Source organism: Microtus oregoni, unplaced genomic scaffold, assembly GCF_018167655.1.
Source record: "Microtus oregoni isolate MIOR12 unplaced genomic scaffold, Mior012 000000F_ref0000247, whole genome shotgun sequence".
In the NCBI taxonomy this organism is placed as follows: domain Eukaryota; kingdom Metazoa; phylum Chordata; class Mammalia; order Rodentia; family Cricetidae; genus Microtus; species Microtus oregoni.
Window position 1 is genome coordinate 33,462,023 of NW_024543059.1, and position 19,846 is coordinate 33,481,868.

Sequence of the window (19,846 nt, forward strand, 5' to 3'; positions counted from 1 at the left end):
CTTTCAGAGGTAGGTCTCCTCTCAAGCCAGGGTGGGTGTTGGGGAGTGCGAGAACTGCCCAGAGGTGCCCCATCTGGGAAATGGAAGTTGCAATGGGTCCATGCATGGAAGACGGGAGCACCTTGAGGAACTAAGTCTGCTACAGGCGGGTACAGACAGGTCTGGAGGCACGAATGGGCACACCTCGCAGCACAACCAAGACCCCACAATTGTCAGCTCGTGTTGCCAATTCACGTCATGCTTACCTTGGTCATCTGGCCTTCTGCTGCAAGTCACCAACACCAGTGGACAACAGTGCAATAGGCTCAGGCTGCTGCCATCAGCCGTAGGCATGGCCTGGGGTGTTGGGCCATTCTGTCTGCCCTGTGGCCATGCGTGTCACAGATGCAACACTGTGAAGACATAAAAGCACAGGCCCTCGTTACAGTGGGAGCCATGAAACTGGCTCTGGGAGGGCTTGGGCTGGTGGGTCTCAGTGGGATGATCGGGCAACAAGTGTTCTGCCAGCTCCCCTGCTCTGCCCAAACCCTCCAGCATGGTTTGCCAAATGGCTGACAGCAAACTAGTCAAGTCTCAGGGCTTGGCCTGTGCCTGGCACCATCCATGGCCTTGAAGGTGATATTTGGGACTCTCTGCAGGAATTCAAATAATATCTTTCTGCACAACACATCCAGCTACTGCAACATTAGCAAGGACTCTCTTGCTCAAAATGAATAAATAAATAAATACATAAATATATATATTAATAAATAAATATCTACCATCGGAGTCTGCTCTGAATAATGTCAGCCAGGAAACCAGCTCACTGGATTCACTAACAAGGGCATGCCCACCTGGAAGTCTTATGCTCAGGATAAGGACTCAGCTCTCTTTGGACATGTTCCCTGAGTATACTCCACCTCCTATTCCCTCAGCAGGTCTGACAAACTGACAGCCATGGCAACAGGCATATGCAAACCTCTCTCTTGCTAATTCAAATGGTCAAAGTGTACTAAACCTTTCGCACAGGACTTCACTCTAGGAGTTGCTAGGCCACTTTTGGAGGAGGGCAGGAGCAGGGGAGTGGTTGGCAAGCCCGTATCCTACTCCCAGAGGACATGGGTGACCCAAGGTGCAGGACCTCAGTCTCGATGAGAGCGGTGGTATTGAGTTTTTACTCATTTTGTTCAGATTTCCAATGAATGATTGACTGGGAATCATCATCGATCCAAGCACGCTGGAGTGGCCTGGCCCAGAGACTTTCAGAGGTAGGTCTCCTCTCAAGCCAGGGTGGGTTTTGGGGAGTGTGAGAACTGCCCAGACATGCCCCATCTGGGAAAGGGAGGTTGCAATGGGTCCATGCATGGAAGGCAGGAGCACCTTGAGGACCTAAGTCTGCTACAGGCAGGTGCAGACTGGTCTTGAGGCACGAATGGGCACACCTCCCAGCACAACCAAGACCCCACTATAGTCAACTCATGTTGCCAATTCAAGTCATGCGTACCTTGCTCCTCTGGCCTTCTGCTGCAAGTCACCATCACCAGTGGACAACAGTGCAATAGGCTCAGGCTGCTGCCATCAGCCGTAGGCATGGCCTGGGGTGTTGGGCCATTCTCTCTGCCCTGTGGCCGTGCGTGCCACAGATGCAACACTGTGAAGACATAAAAGCACAGGCCCTCGTTACAGTGGGAGCCATGAAACTGGCTATGGGAGGGCTTGGGCTGGTGGGTCTCAGTGGGATGATCGGGCAACAAGTGTTCTGCCAGCTCCCCTGCTCTGCCCAAACCCTCAAGCATGGTTTTCCAGATGGCTGACAGGAAACTATTCAAGTCTCAGGGCTTGGGCTGTGCCTGGCACCATCCGTGGACTTGAAGGTGATATTTGGAACTCTCTGCAGGAATTCAAATAATATCTGTCCGCCCGACACATCCAGCTACTGCAACATTAGCAAGGACTCTCTTTCTCAAAATGAATAAATAAATAATTAAATAAATAAATAAATATCATCTGAGGATTCTCTGAATAATGTCAGCCAGGAAACCAGCTCACCGGATTCACTAACACGGGCATGCCAACCTGGAAGTCTCAAGCTCAGGACTAAGGACTCAGCTCTCTTTGGACATGTTCCCTGAGTATACTCCACCTCCTATTCCCTCTGCAGATCTGACAAACTGACAGCCATGGCAACAGGCATATGCAAACCTCTCTCTTGCTAATTCAAATGGACAAAGTGTACTAAACCTTGCGCACAGGACTTCACTCTAGGAGTTGCTAGGCCACTTTTGGACGAGGGCAGGAGCAGGGGAGTGGTTGGCAAGCCCGTATCCTACTCCCAGAGGACATGGGTGACCCAAGGTGCAGGACCTCAGTCTCGATGAGAGCGGTGGTATTGAGTTTTCACTCATTTTGTTCAGATTTCCAAGGAATGATTGACTGGAAATCATCATCGATCCAAGCACGCTGGAGTGGACTGGCCCAGAGACTTTCAGAGGTAGGTCTCCTCTGAAGCCAGGGTGGGTGTTGGCGCCTGCGAGAACTGCCCAGACGTGCCCCATCTGGGAAAGGGAGGTTGCAATGGGTCCATGCATGGAAGGCGGGAGCTACTTGAGGACCTAAGTGTGCTACATGCAGGAGCAGACAGGTCTGGAGGCACGAATGGGCACACCTCGCAGCACCACCAAGACCCGACAATTGTCAGCTTGTGCTTCCAATTCATGTCATGCTTACCTTGGTCCCCTGGCCTTCTGCTGCAAGCAAGTCACCAACACCAGTGGACAATAGTGCAATAGGCTCAGGCTGTTGCCATCAGCCGTAGGCATGGCCTGGGGTGTTGGGCCATTCTCTCTGCCCTGTGGCCATGCGTGTCACAGATGCAACACTTTTAAGACATAAAAGCACAGGCCCTCGTTACTGTGGGAGCCATGAAACTGGCTATGGGAGGGCTTGGGCTGGTGGGTCTCAGTGGTATGATCGGGCAACAAGTGTTCTGTCAGCTCCCCTGCTCTGCCCAAACCCTCCAGGAAGGTTTGCCAGATGGCTGACAGCAAACTATTCAAGTCTCAGGGCTTGGCCTGTGCCTGGCACCATCCGTGGCCTTGAAGGTGATATTTGGAACTCTCTGCAGGACTTCAAATAATATCTGTCCGCCCAACACATCCAGCTACTGCAACATTAGCAAGGACTCTCTTGCTCAAAATGAATAAATAAATAAATAAATATATAAATGAATAAATATCTATCATCGGAGGCTGCTCTGAATTATGTCAGCCAGGAAACCAGCTCACTGGATTCACTAACAAGGGCATGCCCACCTGGAAGTCTCAAGCTCAGGACTAAGGCCTCAGCTCTCTTTGGACATGTTGCCTGAATATACTCCACCTCCTATTCCCTCAGGAGGTCTGACAAACTGACAGCCAGGGCTACTGGCTCCTGCAAACCTCTCTCTTGCTAATTCAAAGGGTCAAAGTGTACTAAGCCTTCCCCACAGGACTTCACTCTAGGAGTTGCTAGGCCACTTTTGGAGGAGGGCAGGAGCAGGGGAGTGGTTGGCAAGCCCGTATCCTACTCCCAGAGGACATGGGTGACCCAAGGTGCAGGACCTCAGTCTCGATGAGAGCGGTGGTATTGAGTTTTCACTCATTTTGTTCAGATTTCCAAGGAATGATTGACTGGGAATCATCATCGATCCAAGCACGCTGGAGTGGCCTGGCCCAGAGACTTTCAGAGGTAGGTCTCCTCTCAAGTCAGGGTGGGTGTTGGGGAGTGCGAGAACTGCCCAGAGGTGCCCCATCTGGGAAATGGAGTTTCAATGGGTCCATGCATGGAAGGCGGGAGCACCTTGAGGAACTAAGTCTGCTACAGGCGCGTACAGACAGGTCTGGAGGCACGAATGGGCACACCTCGCAGCACAACCAAGACCCCACAATTGTCAGCTCTTGTTGCCAATTCACGTCATGCTTACCTTGGTCATCTGGCCTTCTGTTGCAAGTCACCAACACCAGTGGACAACAGTGCAATTGGCTCAGGCTGCTGCCAAGAGCCGTAGGCATGGCCTGGGGTGTTGGGCCATTCTGTCTGCCCTGTGGCCATGCGTGTCACAGATGCAACACTGTGAAGACATAAAAGCACAGGCCCTCGTTACTGTGGGAGCCATGAAACTGGCTCTGGGAGGGCTTGGGCTGGTGGGTCTCAGTGGGATGATCGGGCAACAAGTGTTCTGCCAGCTCCCCTGCTCTTCCCAAACCCTCCAGCATGGTTTGCCAAATGGCTGACAGCATACTATTCAAGTCTCAGGGCTTGGCCTGTGCCTGGCACCATCCATGGCCTTGAAGGTGATATTTGGGACTCTCTGCAGGAATTCAAATAATATCTGTCTGCCCAACACATCCAGCTACTGCAACATTAGCAAGGACTCTCTTGCTCAAAATGAATAAATAAATAAATACATAAATATATATATAAATAAATAAATATCTACCATCGGAGTCTGCTCTGAATAATGTCAGCCAGGGAACCAGCTCACTGGATTCACTAACAAGGGCATGCCCTCCTGGAAGTCTCATGCTCAGGAATAAGGACTCAGCTCTCTTTGGATATGTTCCTGAGTATACTCCACCTCCTATTCCCTCAGGAGGTCTGACAAACTGACAGCCATGGCAACAGGCATATGCAAACCTCTCTCTTGCTAATTCAAATGGACAAAGTGTACTAAACCTTCCACACAGGACTTCACTCTAGGAGTTGCTAGGCCACTTTTGGAGGAGGGCAGGAGCAGGGGAGTGGTTGGCAAGCCCGTATCCTACTCCCAGAGGACATGGGTGACCCAAGGTGCAGGACCTCAGTCTCGATGAGAGCGGTGGTATTGAGTTTTCACTCATTTTGTTCAGATTTCCAAGGAATGATTGACTGGGAAACATCATCGATCCAAGCACGCTGGAGTGGCCTGGCCCAGAGACTTTCAGAGGTAGGTCTCCTCTGAAGCCAGGGAGGGTTTTGGGGAGTGCGAGTACTGCCCAGACGTGCCCCATCTGGGACAGGGAGGTTGCAATGGGTCCATGGATGGAAGGCGGGAGCACCTTGAGGACATAAGTCTGCTACAGGCAGGTGCAGACAGGTCTGGAGGCACGAATGGGCACACCTCGCAGCACCACCAAGACCTGAGAATCGTCAGCTCGTGCTTCCAATTCATGTCATGCTTACATTGGTCCCCTGGCCTTCTGCTGCAAGCAAGTCACCAACACCAGTGGACAACAGTGCGATAGGCTCAGGCTGTTGCCATCAGCCGTAGGCATGGCCTGGGGTGTTGGGCTATTCTCTCTGCCCTGTGGCCATGCGTGTCACAGATGCAACACTGTGAAGACATAAAAGCACAGAGCCAGCCATGAAACTGGCTCTGGGAGGGCTTGGGCTGGTGGGTCTCAGTGGGATGATCGGGCAACAAGTGTTCGGCCAGCTCCCCTGCTCTGCCCAAACCCTCCAGCAAGGTTTGCCAGATGGCTGACAGCAAACTATTCAAGTCTCAGTTCTTGGCCTGTGCCTGACACCATCCGTGGCCTTGAAGGTGATATTTGGAACTCTCTGCAGGAATTCAAATAATATCTGTCCGCCCAACACATCCAGCTACTGCAACATTAGCAAGGACTCTCTTGCTCAAAATGAATAAATAAATAAATAAATAAGTAAATAAATAAATAAATACATAAATATTTATGTAAATAAATAAATATCTATCATCGGAGGCTGCTCTGAATAATGTCAGCCAGGAAACCAGCTCACTGGATTCACTAACAAGGGCATGCCCACCTGGAAGTCTCATGCTCAGGAATAAGGACTCAGCTCTCTTTGGATATGTTCCTGAGTATACTCCACCTCCAATTCCCTCAGCAGGTCTAACAAACTGACAGCCAGTGCTACTGGCACTTGCAAACCTCTCTCTTGCTAATGCAAATATCAAAGTGCACGAGGATTCCCCACAGGACTTCACTCTAAGAGATGCTAGGCGACTGCTGTATGTGGGCAGGAGCAGGGGAGTGGTTGGCATTCCCGTATCCTACTCCCAGAGGACCTGGGTGTCCCAAGGTGCAGTACCTCAGTCTCGCTGAGAGCGGTGGTACTGAGTTTTCACTCATTTTGTTCAGCTTTTCCAAGGAATGATTGACTGGGAATCATCATCGATCCAAGCCAGCTGGAGTGGCCTGGCCCAGAGACTTTCAGAGGTAGGTCTCCTCTCAAGCCAGGGTGGGTGTTGGGGAGTGCGAGAACTGCCCAGACGTGCCCCATCTGGGAAAGGGAGGTTGCAATGGGTCCATGCATGGAAGGCGGGAGCACCTTGAGGACCTAAGTCTGCTACAGGCAGGTGAAGACAGGTCTGGAGGCACGAATGGGCACACCTCGCAGCACCACCTAGACCCGACAATCGTCAGCTCGTGCTTCTAATTCATGTCATGCTTACCTTGGTCCCCTGGCCTTCTGCTGCAAGCAAGTCACCAACACCAGTGGACAACAGTGCAATAGGCTCAGGCTGTTGCCATCAGCCGTAGGCATGGCCTGGGGTGTTGGGCCATTCTCTCTGCACTGTGGCCATGCGTGCCACAGATGCAACACTGTGAAACATAAAAGCACAGGCCCTCGTTACAGTGGGAGCCATGAAATTGGCTCTGGGATGGCTTGGGCTGGTGGGTCTCAGTGGGATGATCGGGCAACAAGTGTTCTGCCAGCTCCCCTGCTCTGCCCAAACCCTCCAGCATGGTTTGCAGATGGCTGACAGCAACCTGTCAAGTCTCATGGCTTGGCCTGTGCCTGGCACCATCCGTGGCCTTGAAGATGATATTTGGAACTCTCTGCAGGAATTCAAATAATATCTGTCCGCCCAACACATCCAGCAACTGCAACATTAGCAAGGACTCTCTTTCTCAAAATGAATAAATTAATAAATAAATAAATAAATATCTATCATCGGAGGCTTCTCAGAATAATGTCAGCCAGGAAACCAGCTCACTGGATTCACTAACAAGGGCATGCCCACCTGGAAGTCTCAAGCTCAGGACTAAGGTCTCAGCTCTCTTTGGACATGTTCCCTGAGTATACTCCACCTCCAATTCCCTCAGCAGGTCTGACAAACTGACAGCCAGGGCAACTGACTCCTGAAACCTCTCTCTTGCTAATTCAAAGGGTCAAAGTGTACTAAACCTTCCCCACAGGACTTCACTCTAGGAGTTGCTAGGCTACTTTTTTAGGAGGGCAGGAGCCGGGGAGTGTTGGCAAGCCCATATCTTTCTCCCAGAGGACATGGGGGACCCAAGGTGCTGGACCTCAGTCTCGATGAGAGCGGCGGTATTGAGTTTTCACTCATTTTGTTCAGATTTCCAAGGAATGATTGACTGGGAATCATCATCGATCCAAGCACGCTGGAGTGGCTTGGCCCAGAGACTTTCAGAGGTAGGTCTCCTCTCAAGCCAGGGTGGGTGTTGGGGAGTGTGAGAACTGCCCAGACAGGCCCCATCTGGGAAAGGGAGGTTGCAATGGGTCCATGCATGGAAGGCGGGAGCACCTTGAGGAACTAAGTCTGCCAAAGGCAGGTGCAGACTGGTCTTGAGGCACGAATGGGCACACCTCGCAGCACAACCAAGACCCCACTATAGTCAACTCACGTTGCCAATTCATGTCATGCGTACCTTGCTCCTCTGGCCTTCTGCTGCAAGTCACCAACACCAGTGGACAACAGTGCAATAGGCTCAGGCTGTTGCCATCAGCCGTAGGCATGGCCGGGGGTGTTGGGCCATTCTCTCTGCCCTGTGGCCATACGTGTCACAGATGCAACACTGTGAAGACATAAAAGCACAGGCCCTCGTTACAGTGGGAGCCATGAAACTGGCTCTGGGAGGGCTTGGGCTGGTGGGTCTCAGTGGGATGATCGGGCAACAAGTGTTCTGCCAGCTCCCCTGCTATGCCCAAACCCTCCAGCAAGGTTTGCCAGATGGCTGACAGCAAACTATTCAAGTCTCAGGGCTTGGCCTGTGCCTGGCACCATCCGTGGCCTTGAAGGTGATATTTGGAACTCTCTGCAGGAATTCAAATAATATCTGTCCGCCCAACACATCCAGCTACTACAACATTAGCAAGGACTCTCTTGGTCAAAATGAATAAATAAATAAATAAATACATAAATACATAAATATATATGTAAATAAATAAATATCATCGGAGGCTGCTCTGAATAATGTCAGCCAGGAAACCAGCTCACTGGATTCACTAACAAGGGCATGCCCACCTGGAAGTCTCAAGCTCAGGACTAAGGACTCAGCTCTCTTAGGACATGTTCCCTGAATATACTCCACCTCCTATTCCCTCAGCAGGTCTGACAAACTGACAGCCAGGGCTACTGGCACCTGCAAACCTCTCTCTTGCTAATTCAAATAGTCAAAGTGTACTAAGCCTTCCCCACAGGACTTCACTCTAGGAGTTGCTAGGCCACTTTTGGAGGAGGGCAGGAGGAGGGGAGTGGTTGGCAAGCCCTTATCCTACTCCCAGAGGACATGGGTGACCCAAGGTGCAGGACCTCAGTCTCGATGAGAGCGGTGGTATTGAGTTTTCACTCATTTTGTTCAGATTTCCAAGGAATGATTGACTGGGAATCATCATCGATCCAAGCACGCTGGAGTGGCCTGGCACAGAGACTTTCAGAGGTATGTCTCGTCTCAAGTCATGTGGGTGTTGGGGAGTTCTAGAACACCCAGACGTGTCCCATCTGGGAAAGGGAGGTTGCAATGCGTCCAAGCATGGAAGGCGGGAGCACCTTGAGGAACTAAGTCTGCTACAGGCGGATACAGACAGGTCTGGGGCACGAATGGGCACACCTCGCAGCACAACCAAGACCCCACAATTGTCAGCTCGTGTTGCCAATTCACGTCATGCTTACCTTGGTCATCTGGCCTTCTGCTGCAAGTCACCAACACCAGTGGCCACAGTGTGATAGGCTCAGTCTGCTGCCATCAGCCGTAGGCATGGCCTGGGGTATTGGGCCATTCTGTCTGCCCTGTGGCCATGCGTGCCACAGATGCAAAACTGTGAAGACATGAAAGCACAGGCCCTCGTTACAGTGGGACCCATGAGACTGGCTTTGGGAGGGCTTGAGCTGGTGGGTCTCAGTGGGATGATCATGCAAGAAGTGTTCTGCCAGCTCCCCTGCTCTGCCCAAACCCTCCAGCATGGTTTGCCAGATGGCTGACAGCAAACTAGTCAAGTCTCAGGGCTTGGCCTGAGCCTGGCACCATCCGTGGCCTTGAAGGTGATATTTTGAACTCCCGGCAGGAATTCAAATAATATCTGTCCGCGCAACAGATCCAGCTACTGCAATATCAGCAAGGACTCTCTTGCTCAAAATGAATAATAAATAAATAAATAAATAAATAAATAAATACCATCGGAGGCTGCTCTGAATAATGTCAGCCAGGAAACCAGCTCACTGGAATTCACTAACAATGGCATGCCCACCTTGAAGTCTCAAGCTCAGGACTAAGGACTCAGCTCTCTTTGGACATGTTCCCTGAGTATACTCCACCTCCTATTCCCTCAGCAGGTCTGACAAACTGACAGCCAGGGCTACTGGCACCTGCAAACCTCTCTCTTGCTAATTCAAAGGGTCAAAGTGTACTAAATCTTCCGCACAGGACTTCACTCTAGGAGTTGCTAGGCCACTTTTGGAGGAGGGCAGGAGCAGGGGAATGGTTGGCAAGCCTGTATCCTACTCCCAGAGGACATGGGTGACCCAAGGTGCAGGACCTCAGTCTCGATGAGTGCGGTGGTATTGAGTTTTCACTCATTTTGTTCAGATTTCCAAGGAATGATTGACTGGGAATCATCATCGATCCAAGCACGCTGGAGTGGCCTGGCCCAGAGACTTTCAGAGGTAGGTCTCCTCTCAAGACAGGGTGGGTGTTGGGGAGTGCGAGAACTGCCCAGACGTGTCCCATCTGGGAAAGGGAGCTTGCAATGGGTCCATGCATGGAAGGCGGGAGCACCTTGAGGACCTAAGTCTGCTACAAGCGGGTACAGACAGGTCTGGGGCACGAATGGGCACACCTCGCAGCACAACCAAGACCCCACAATTGTCAGCTCGTGTTGCCAATTCACGTCATGCTTACCTTGGTCATCTGGCCTTCTGCTGCAAGTCACCAACACCAGTGGACAACAGTGCGATAGGCTCAGGCTGTTGCCATCAGCCGTAGGCATGGCCTGGGGTGTTGGGCCATTCTGTCTGCCCTGTGGCCATGCGTGCCACAGATGCAACACTGTGAAGACATGAAAGCACAGGCCCTTGTTACAGTGGGAGCCATGTAACTTTCTCTGGGAGGGCTTGGTCTGGTGGGTCTCAGTGGGTGATCGGGGAACAAGTGTTCTGCCAGCTCCCCTGCTCTGCCCAAACCCTCCAGCATGGTTTGCCAGATGGCTGACAGCAAACTGGTCAAGTCTCAGGGCTTGGCCTGTGCCTGGCACCATCCGTGGCCTTGAAGGTGATATTTGGAACTCTCTGCAGGAATTCAAATAATATCTGTCCGCCCAACACATCCAGCTACTGCAACATTAGCAAGGACTCTCTTGCTCAAAATGAGTAAATAAATAAATATATATATAAATATATAAATAAATAAATAAATATCTATCATCGGAGGCTGCTCTGAATTATTTCAGCCAGGAAACCAGCTCACTGGAATCACTAACAAGGGCGTGCCCACCTGGAAGTCTCAAGCTCAAGGCTGAGGACTCAGCTCTCTTTGGACATGTTCCGTGAGCAAACCATGCCTCCTATTCCCTGCGCAGGTCTGACAAACTGACAGCCAGGGCTACTTGCACCTGCAAACCTCTCTCTTGCTAATTCAAATGGTCAAAGTGCACTAAGCCTTCCCCACAGGACTTCACTCTAAGAGATGCTATGCCACTGCTAGAGGAGGGCAGGAGCAGGGGAGTGGTTGGCAAGCCCGTATCCTACTTTCAGAGGACCTGGGTGACCCAAGGTGCAGGACCTCAGTCTCGATGAGAGTGGTGGTACTCAGTTTTCACTCATTTTGTTCAGCTTTTCCAAGGAATGATTGACTGGGAATCATTATCGATCCAAGGACGCTGGAGTGGCCTGGCCCAGAGACTTTCAGAGGTATATCTCCTCTAAAGCCAAGGTGGGTATTGGGGAGTCCGAGAACTGCCCAGACATCCCCCATCTGGAAAAGGGAGGTTGCAATGGGTCCATGCATGGAAGGCGGGAGCACCTTGAGGACCTAATTCTGCTTCAGGTGAATGCAGACAGGTCTGGAGGCAGGAATGGGCACATCTTACAGCTCACCAAGACACGACATTCATGAGCATGTCAAGGTAATTCATGCCAGGCTTACCTTGGACTTCTGGACATCTGATTCACAGTAGGATTTCAAGTGTCAACAGTGCATGGGTCTGGTTTCAAGCCTGTATCCTACTTCCCATGGACTTGTGTGACTCATTTTTTTTAAGTTTTTCTTAGAGTGTGTTTGTGAGAGTCATCTTCTCTTCGTTTATGTTGCAGTACCCTATAATAGAGATATTTTAGATATCTCGTTATTTTTATGTTGGCGATTCCAAAAACTATCCAGACATGCCCCATCTGTTAACAGGAGGTTGCAATGATTCCCTGTATGGAATTCTGGGTCTGATGAGGTCGTAATTCTGCTATTGGTATAGCAGATCTTAGTGCTGGATTTGGCAGCCCTTGACCCAGCACCATGACCAGAGAATGATTAGCATTTGGGTGCAATTCATCATGCCAGGCTTACCTTGGTTTGGCAATCTCCTGCAAGTCACCAACACCAAGCAATATCACTCCTGGAGATTCAGTCTTTTGCCCCAGCTGTAGGCAAGGGATGTGTTGCTTGGCCATTCTCTGTGCACTATGAGCTCACATTCTACAGTTGCAACACTGTGTTTGGCAAAATTCGTCTTGCCAGTGTTTCAGTAGGAATGATGCAATTGGCTCTGGGAGGGGTTGGTTTGATTGGTCTCGATGGGATGATCAGGTCACAAGTGCTCTTCAAGTCCTCCTTTCTGCCCAAAGTCTCCATCATGAGTTGACAGATAAATCACAGTATGCCTCTGGGTATCAGTCTTTTTCTTTTCCTCTTCGTGGCCTTGAAGATGATGTTTTTCCCTCTCTTAGGTCAATCAGCAAATTTCTGGTTGGCCAACCCATCCAGGTACTGCAATACCAGCAAGCAGTTTCTTCCTAAAATTCTGAAGAGCAGCTCTGAAAATGTCAACTTGATCACCATCCTACTAGTGTCACTAACTAGGGCAACCACACCTTGTTTCCTCAAGCTCAAAGGTTAGGACTCAAGTCTGGCCATGTTCACTGTTCAAATCATGCCTCCTATTTCCTGACCAGGTCTGATAACCTGCTGCCAAAACTACTGGAAGCTGCAACCCTCTGTCATGCTAAGGCAATGGGCCTGAGGTCAAATTGCACTAAGGTTTCTTCATAAGCCTTTACAACAAGAGATTTCATGCAGTCTAACACAACACCTTTCTAACTCTCTGTCTCTCAGTTTTGCCCTGTCTCTGTGTGCATCTGACTTTGTCTCTGAAGGTCTGCCATTCATGACACTTTCTCTTCATGGGGAGCCTAAGTTCAAGACATATGTTCAGGGAACATGAGTACATGTGAGAACCCAGCATAAATATTTCCCATCTTGGCCAACGTCTCCCAAGACAACTTGTAACATTCTAATCTTATAGTTCCCTGAAATGCAACCTTGCAAGCAGAAGTTGCCATGGCAGACTCCCCGGCTCATGAGCAGGGGTCTCCTGTTAGTCTTGAACTGCAGCCTCTTACCCAAAGGTCAATTTGTCCAATGGATCCCTAAGGCCACCAAATAGGCCTTACTTGAAGAATTACACCCTTTTTAAAACCAGTAAACACAATATGTGTCCTTCTAGCTTTGGGATTCATTTGAGTGAAGACAGTCGTTAATTCAATCATGTTTGTAGATACACCAAAACTCAAGTATCAAGTATACTTCTGTGATGGTTTTTGCCTTAGCCTTTATGACTCTGTTTTCTCTTGGTGTGCCAATAACACTAATAAACTTTTCAGGTGTCTCTGTCGCTTTCTGGCTCCCCTCCCTGAATGTTTTTGACCATTTTCCTCTGAACTCCAGTTGGTCTCCATAGAATATGATCCTGAGAAGGTTTGTGAGAGCAGATTTCTAATTATAGTGGGACAATTGCACTCTGGAGTTATAGTCCCTGTCAGATCTGACTCTCTGATGTAGAACTCACCTACTTTCTCCCTAGTCAGTGGTGACTTTATTTCTAAACTTTCTTGGGGGGAAGTTTGGCTTTATCCAGGTTGGGCTAGTCCTGTTTCCCTTCCAATTCTCATTGCAAACATCTGCCCCTCTCTGCAGTCCCACAAGTCCCAATCTGTCCCAATAAGACACTCCAACAAGGATATCCTGAATGTTCTGAATTCCCTTCTAAAATATTCACTTTTGTTCTAGCTTCAAAACTGTGGGACAGAATCTCAACCTGGTACACATTTCTTCTTCCTTCCCAGAAATGTGCCACATATTTTCTAAGTAACTTTACTTTCTCTTTTCTCTGTCTCTTTACTCCTCTCTGTCTCTTTCTGTATTTCTCTACACCTATCCTTCTATCACTGAGCACTTCTTTCCCTAGCCACCAAACTGCAGACAAAGCATGCATGGAGCCAAGGTATTGCCACAATCTAACTCCCTCAGAAAGTAAATGGCCCTTGTATTTGCATATCCAGGACTCTCACACCTTTTACTTGTCAGCTTCTTGTTTGAAACCATTTTGACAGTCCTGAGATATCCAGGGAACAAAAAAAAAAAAAAAAAAAAAAAAACCAAAAAAAAAAAACAAAAACAAGACAAAACAAAACAAAACAAAAAAACCCAAAACAAAACAGTAGCCCTCCTGTATAAAAAGTGATAACGAACCTGACAAAGAAATCAGAGAAATATCACTCTTCAGAATAGCCACAAACAACATAAAATATCTTAGGATAACATTAACTAAAGAAATAAAAGGCCTGTTTGACAAGAACTTTAAGTCTTTGAAGAAAAACATTGAAAAAGATACCAGAAAATGGAAAGATTCCCCACATTCTTGGATAGATAGAATCAACATTATGTCAATTCTACCAAAAGCAGTCTATAGATTTAATGCAATGCTCATCAATATTCCAACATAATCCTTTACAGAGTGTCAAAGAACAATACTCAACTTCATATGGGGAAAAAACCCAGGATAGACAAGACAAATCTGCACAATAAAGTAACTTTTGAAAGCATCACAAACCCTGATGTCATGCTCTATTATAGAGCTACAGTAATGAAAACAACTTGGTATCAGCATAAAAACAGACAGGTTGACCAATGGACTCAAATTTAAGACCCAGATATTAATTCACACACCTATGAACACCTGATTTTTGACAAAGAAGGTAAAATTATACAGTTGAAAGAAGAATGCATCTTCAACAAATGGGGCTGGCATAAATGAATATCAACATGTAGGAGAATGAAAATAGATCTATATCTATCCCCATGCACAAACTCAAGTCCAAATGGATTAACGACCTCAATATGAATTTGACAATATTGAACTTGAGAGAAGAAAAAGTGGGAAGTTGCTTTCAATGCATGGGCACAAAAGACCACTTCCTACATATAACCCTAGTAGCACAGACACTGAGGGCAACAATCAATAAATGGGACCTCCTGAAACTGAGAAGTTTCTATAAAGCAAAGGACATAGTCAATAAGACAAACAGGCAGCCTAGTGAATGGGAAAAGGCCTTCACCAACCTCACAATAGACAGAGATCTAATCTCCAAATTATATAAAGAACTCAGGAAATTAGACATCAAAATCCCAAATAATCCAATTAAAAATGGGGTAAAGACCTAAACAGAGAATTCTCAACAGAAGAATCTCAAATAGTCAAAAAACACTTAAGAAAATGTTCAACATCATTAGTCATCAAGTAATGCAAATCAAAACAACCTGAGATACCATCTTACACCGGTCAGAATGGCTAAGCTCAAAAACACCAATGATAGCTTATGCTGGAGAGGATGTGGAGTAAGGGGAACACTTCTCCATTACTGGTGGGAATGCAAACTTTTACAGCCACTTTGGAAATCAGTATGGGAGTTTCTCAGAAAACTGGGAATTAGGTAGCTCTGGAACAGCAATATCACTCTTGGCCATATATCCAAAGGATGCTCAATCATATTACAAGGACATTTGTTCAATTATGTTTATAGCAGCATTATTTGTAATAGACAGAACCTGGGAACAACCTAGATGCCCCTCAACTGAAGAATGGATAAAGAAAATACAGTACATTTACATAGTGGGGTACTACTTAGCAGTAAAAAACAATGACATCTTGAAATTTGCATGCAAATGGGTGGAACAAAAACAATCCACCCTGTGTGAGGTAACCCAGACCCAGAAAGATGGACTTGGTATGTACTCACTCATAAGTGGATACTAGCTGTAAAGCAAATGATAGCAAGCCTATAGTTCATGATCCTAGAGAAGCTAAGTAACAAGGTGAACCCTAATGGAAACATATACAGATCCACCCAGAAAGCTGAAATAAATAAGATTACTTGACAAAATTGGGAGCATAGGGGAGGGGTAGAAGAAAGGGAAGAAGAAGAGGAGGATGGGAGAAGAGAAGGGACAGGAGAACTTGAAGGAACAGGATAGACTAGATGGACGAAGGACAGAGATGAGAGCAAGTAAAGAGATATTTTGATTGAGGGAGTCATTATGGGGCTAGCAAGAAACCTGGCTCTAGAGAAATCCCCAGTAATCCACTAGGGATACTCCAGCTAAGACCCTATGCAATAGAGGAGAGGGTGCCTGAACTTGCCTTGCCCTGTAGGCAGATTGATGACTATCTTACATGTCACCATAGAACCTTCATCCAGCAACTGATGGAAACAGAGGCAGAGACCCGTGGTGGAGCACTGGACTGAGTTCCCAAGGTCCAGTTGAAGAGTGGGAAGATGAGAATATGAACAAAGAGGTCATGACCATGATGGGTACACTGACTGAAACAGTCTACCTGAGATAATAGGAGCTCACCAACACCAGCTAGAATGGGAAGGAACAAGCATAGGGCCAAACTAGACTCTATGAATGTAGATGACATTTGTATGGCTAGAGCAAACTGCAGGGCCCCTGGTAGTGGCACCAGGACTTATCCCCACTGCTTGTACTGGCTTTTTGGAAACCATTCTCTTTGGATGGATACCTTGCTCAGCCTAGATATAATAGAGAGAGCCTTGGGCCTTCCCCAAAGCAATGTGCCTCACCCTCTCTGAGGAGTGGATGGGGGTGGGGTGGGGATGGAGGTGGAGGGAATGGGAGGAGGGGAGGGAATGTAACTGGGATGGGTATAGAAAATATAAGAAAATAGTTTGTTTTCTTTTTTAAAAAATTAAAGTGAAATATATTTAAAATGTTATTCTGCACTTGGGAGGCAGAGGCAGGTGGATCTCTGTGAGTTCGAGACCAGCCTGGTCTACAAGAGCTAGTTCCAGGACAGGCTCCAAAACCACAGAGAAACCCTGTCTCCAAAAACCAATAAAAAAATGTTATTCTGTGTGTGTGTGCATATGTGTATGTGTATGTGTGTGTGTGTGTGTTTGTGACAAACCAGACTCAGGTTGTCCGTCTTGGTAACAAGTGGCTTTATCTATACTAAACCATCTCATTGGTGCTCTTTTTATACAAAAATACAATAATTAAGGTGTTTTATATAAATACATATACTTAGGATTTAGAAAATTACATAAATAACAATCATATACCCATTTAAATATAAGAACAAAATAATGACCAGAAATCACTATGGATATTTTTAAATATCACTGCTATAAGATTAATTTATTGGCCACAACAAAAATATATATGCATATAGCATTTGATATGAAGAAATACATCATTGCTTCAGACATAACTGGTACTCAGCAACAAATGAACTTTTCAAACTGGGATTTTTATCAGTTAATTTGATACATTTTCATAATGCCTGAACATATTCCAATTAGATAAATGAACTATGATTAATGACAAGTAAGCAAATAATTACAAGCATAATTATTGTTTATGATGAATATTTACTATTATATAAATTTTACACTTCTAATTACAGGCTATAAGTAATTATCTAAAAATGAAATTGGTGAGCAAAATGTGCTAATTTTCATCATATATGTCTACCATAATTAACGTTTTAAACATTATCAGGAATTTAAATTGTTTCAAATTTCATTTCTAAGTATTTCTGGGAATCTGATAGGTGAAAGGGGAAAATCATTTCTTAACATGTCCTCTATACTTCGGATTCATTTTTTTTCAATGTTAATCATTTAGTAATAAAGACTGGCTTAATTGAATGTATTTTATGTTTGTGGCCATCCATTACACTTCCTTTATGAACCATTCATGTGCTTTTCCACTTACTCACGATGCTTTGTTTCCCAATTGATTTAGGTGAGTCTTTCAGAAAATATATACACCAAGTATACTTTGAATAAGTAACTGAAGGCAAAATAAGAATTAGTTACAAGTTCATTTGAAGTTAATACATTCTCGATTCAAGATTCTTTCTTTCTCTCCTATCCTAGCCTTTAGACCCAGACAACATAGAGATGAAGAAATTTAGAAAATAAAATATAAATAGATAAATATGATCCATTTGCTACATACATTATTGACTCTAATTTTAAATTGCTAAACCAGTTTTATCTGTAGTAATTTTGCTATAATCAATGTGTTTTAGTCACTCTTTAAGGGACACAGGTGAAACCAATGATGCTGAGAAATAATACTTATATATTAATTTGATTAATAGTTTAAAAAAGAAGACAATGCCCACTAAAGTAAGAAACATGTAGTAATTGCATTTATGAAAGATAATGTAGCAGCTATAACTAAAGGCAGGCTTTTACTTGTACAGTTTCCTGCATTATGCTAACTAGGTGCATGGTAGTATGCATCATCAAATGTGTTACTCTTACAAGTGATACCTGCCTGATAAAGGAACTGAAGAAGGTTCTTATAAAAATAAAATGGAGAAGAGATTCTCATATATTTCACCATGAGGTTGAATTAATCCCATTTTTAGGTTCTAACTTATTCAATATTACTAGTAATATATCTAGTAAGTAGATATATGGCCTCAGGCTACAGATGGAAATAAAATTTTATTTAAACAATATGGCATGCTACATAATAAGGCTAAGTGATGCTGGCACACACCTTTGACTCCATCACCTGGGAGGCAGAGGCAAATGGATCTCTGTGAGTTTGCGACCAGCTTGGTCTACAGAACTAGTTCCAGGACAACGTAAAGAAATCCTGCTTTGAAATAATATAAATAAATAAATATAAATAAAATATTATACAATGACTATCACTGCTTTCCCAGTACAAAAGAAGCTAGTTTAGTAAGTATAAATCTTTTTTTTTGTCTTTTTAGTTCATTTATTGTCAAAATTAAAATTTAAACATTAATTACACAATCAAGAAAGAACATCTATACAATGAACGCTTGATATCTCTAGAAATTTAAACAGCATTGAATTAGTACTTTATGCCCTGACCACAATTGTCTTCTACTAGAAGTTGGGCTTGTGTAATTTTTTTTTCTCCCATGAAGGAGGACCATTGATGAGTTATTTCCACTATTAGGGAAAATTAAAAACTTTCGTGATTGCAGTTTGCTCCAGATCTACTAAACACAACATTGAAAAGAGCTTTCGACCCCCAGCCGGGGCATGCTGATTTGCAACTAAGTTAAATGTAAAACAATAAAAACTTGAAAGCTTAAAAAAAAAAATAAAGATTCCTTCATGGAAAATGTTTTTTAATTTTCCCTAATAGTGGAAATAACTCATCAATGGTCCTCCTTCATGGGAGTAAGTATAAATCTTTATAACCTAAAATGTTAAAACTGAATGTGAAGGACGTGTATTCAGGATGATTAGAAGTTCAAAGTCACCCATAGCTCACAGTGGATTTGAACCTGTCCTGAGATACAGGAGACCCTGATTCTAAATAACTCTATCGTTACAATTAAACCTCTTTCTGGTCTGGCTTAAGAAATTCTCAAGCATAACTCCATGTAATTAAAACTGTGTGTGAATATGTGAAAGTGTGAAAGGTATGGATAGCAAGGCAACTCTAGTGTGATTTAAATAGTCTACACATATTAATATGGTGTTTTAGTGTCTGCTGGCATGTGGTAATGGCCCATAGTTCCCGAGCTTTATTCTAAGTCATGATCACATAGACACTGTTGTCAATGTCAGCTAACCTTGGAAAAATGGCTTTGCACTTCTTCCTTTAACCTCTTTTACTAATATTTTGAGATTATAGTATAATTACATCATTTACTCCTTCCTTTCAAAGGTCTTTCCACAAACCTCCTTTGCTATTTTCAATATTCATAAACTTTTTTGTCATTCATTGTTGTTATACATACATACATACAATCCTCTGAAATACTTAAGGTTTTGTTTTTTGTTTATGGTTGTTTTGTTGGTTTTTGTTTTATGTTGATATGGGGGTGGGGAGTAGAGGCTTGTTCCTGCCTCAACCTGGTATACCAGACTTTGTTGACTCCCCAAGTGAGGCCTTACTTCCTTTGAGGAGTGGATGGCGGAGGTGGGGTAGGAGAAGTGGAAGGAGAGGGAACTGGGGCTAGTGTGTAAAATTAAAAAAATTTAAATAGAAAAATAAAAACAGCAGAACGAAAAGCCCCATATGTTTTATTATGTTAGAAACTCTATAACAATTGGGTG

At 45.4% G+C, this 19,846-nt stretch overlaps 9 non-coding genes across 9 annotated transcripts; all 9 read right to left on the bottom strand.

Annotated features, from left to right (window-relative positions):
- Positions 1-1,116: 1,116 nt before the first annotated feature.
- On the bottom strand, positions 1,117-1,209 carry LOC121454915. The gene has a single exon (XR_005975378.1). It is a non-coding gene; the product is annotated as a small nucleolar RNA SNORD116 (small nucleolar RNA).
- A 1,130-nt stretch (positions 1,210-2,339) lies between these two features.
- On the bottom strand, positions 2,340-2,432 carry LOC121453967. Its single transcript, XR_005975132.1, has one exon. It is a non-coding gene; the product is annotated as a small nucleolar RNA SNORD116 (small nucleolar RNA).
- A 1,142-nt stretch (positions 2,433-3,574) lies between these two features.
- Positions 3,575-3,667, bottom strand: LOC121453956. Its single transcript, XR_005975128.1, has one exon. It is a non-coding gene; the product is annotated as a small nucleolar RNA SNORD116 (small nucleolar RNA).
- A 1,144-nt stretch (positions 3,668-4,811) lies between these two features.
- LOC121454758 lies at positions 4,812-4,904 on the bottom strand. Its single transcript, XR_005975320.1, has one exon. It is a non-coding gene; the product is annotated as a small nucleolar RNA SNORD116 (small nucleolar RNA).
- Positions 4,905-6,062: 1,158 nt separating this feature from the next.
- On the bottom strand, positions 6,063-6,156 carry LOC121454920. Its single transcript, XR_005975380.1, has one exon. It is a non-coding gene; the product is annotated as a small nucleolar RNA SNORD116 (small nucleolar RNA).
- A 1,129-nt stretch (positions 6,157-7,285) lies between these two features.
- On the bottom strand, positions 7,286-7,378 carry LOC121453924. The gene has a single exon (XR_005975117.1). It is a non-coding gene; the product is annotated as a small nucleolar RNA SNORD116 (small nucleolar RNA).
- Positions 7,379-8,532: 1,154 nt separating this feature from the next.
- LOC121453959 lies at positions 8,533-8,625 on the bottom strand. The gene has a single exon (XR_005975129.1). It is a non-coding gene; the product is annotated as a small nucleolar RNA SNORD116 (small nucleolar RNA).
- A 1,130-nt stretch (positions 8,626-9,755) lies between these two features.
- LOC121453968 lies at positions 9,756-9,848 on the bottom strand. Its single transcript, XR_005975133.1, has one exon. It is a non-coding gene; the product is annotated as a small nucleolar RNA SNORD116 (small nucleolar RNA).
- Positions 9,849-10,996: 1,148 nt separating this feature from the next.
- LOC121454879 lies at positions 10,997-11,090 on the bottom strand. The gene has a single exon (XR_005975370.1). It is a non-coding gene; the product is annotated as a small nucleolar RNA SNORD116 (small nucleolar RNA).
- Between the last annotated feature and the right edge of the window lie 8,756 nt (positions 11,091-19,846).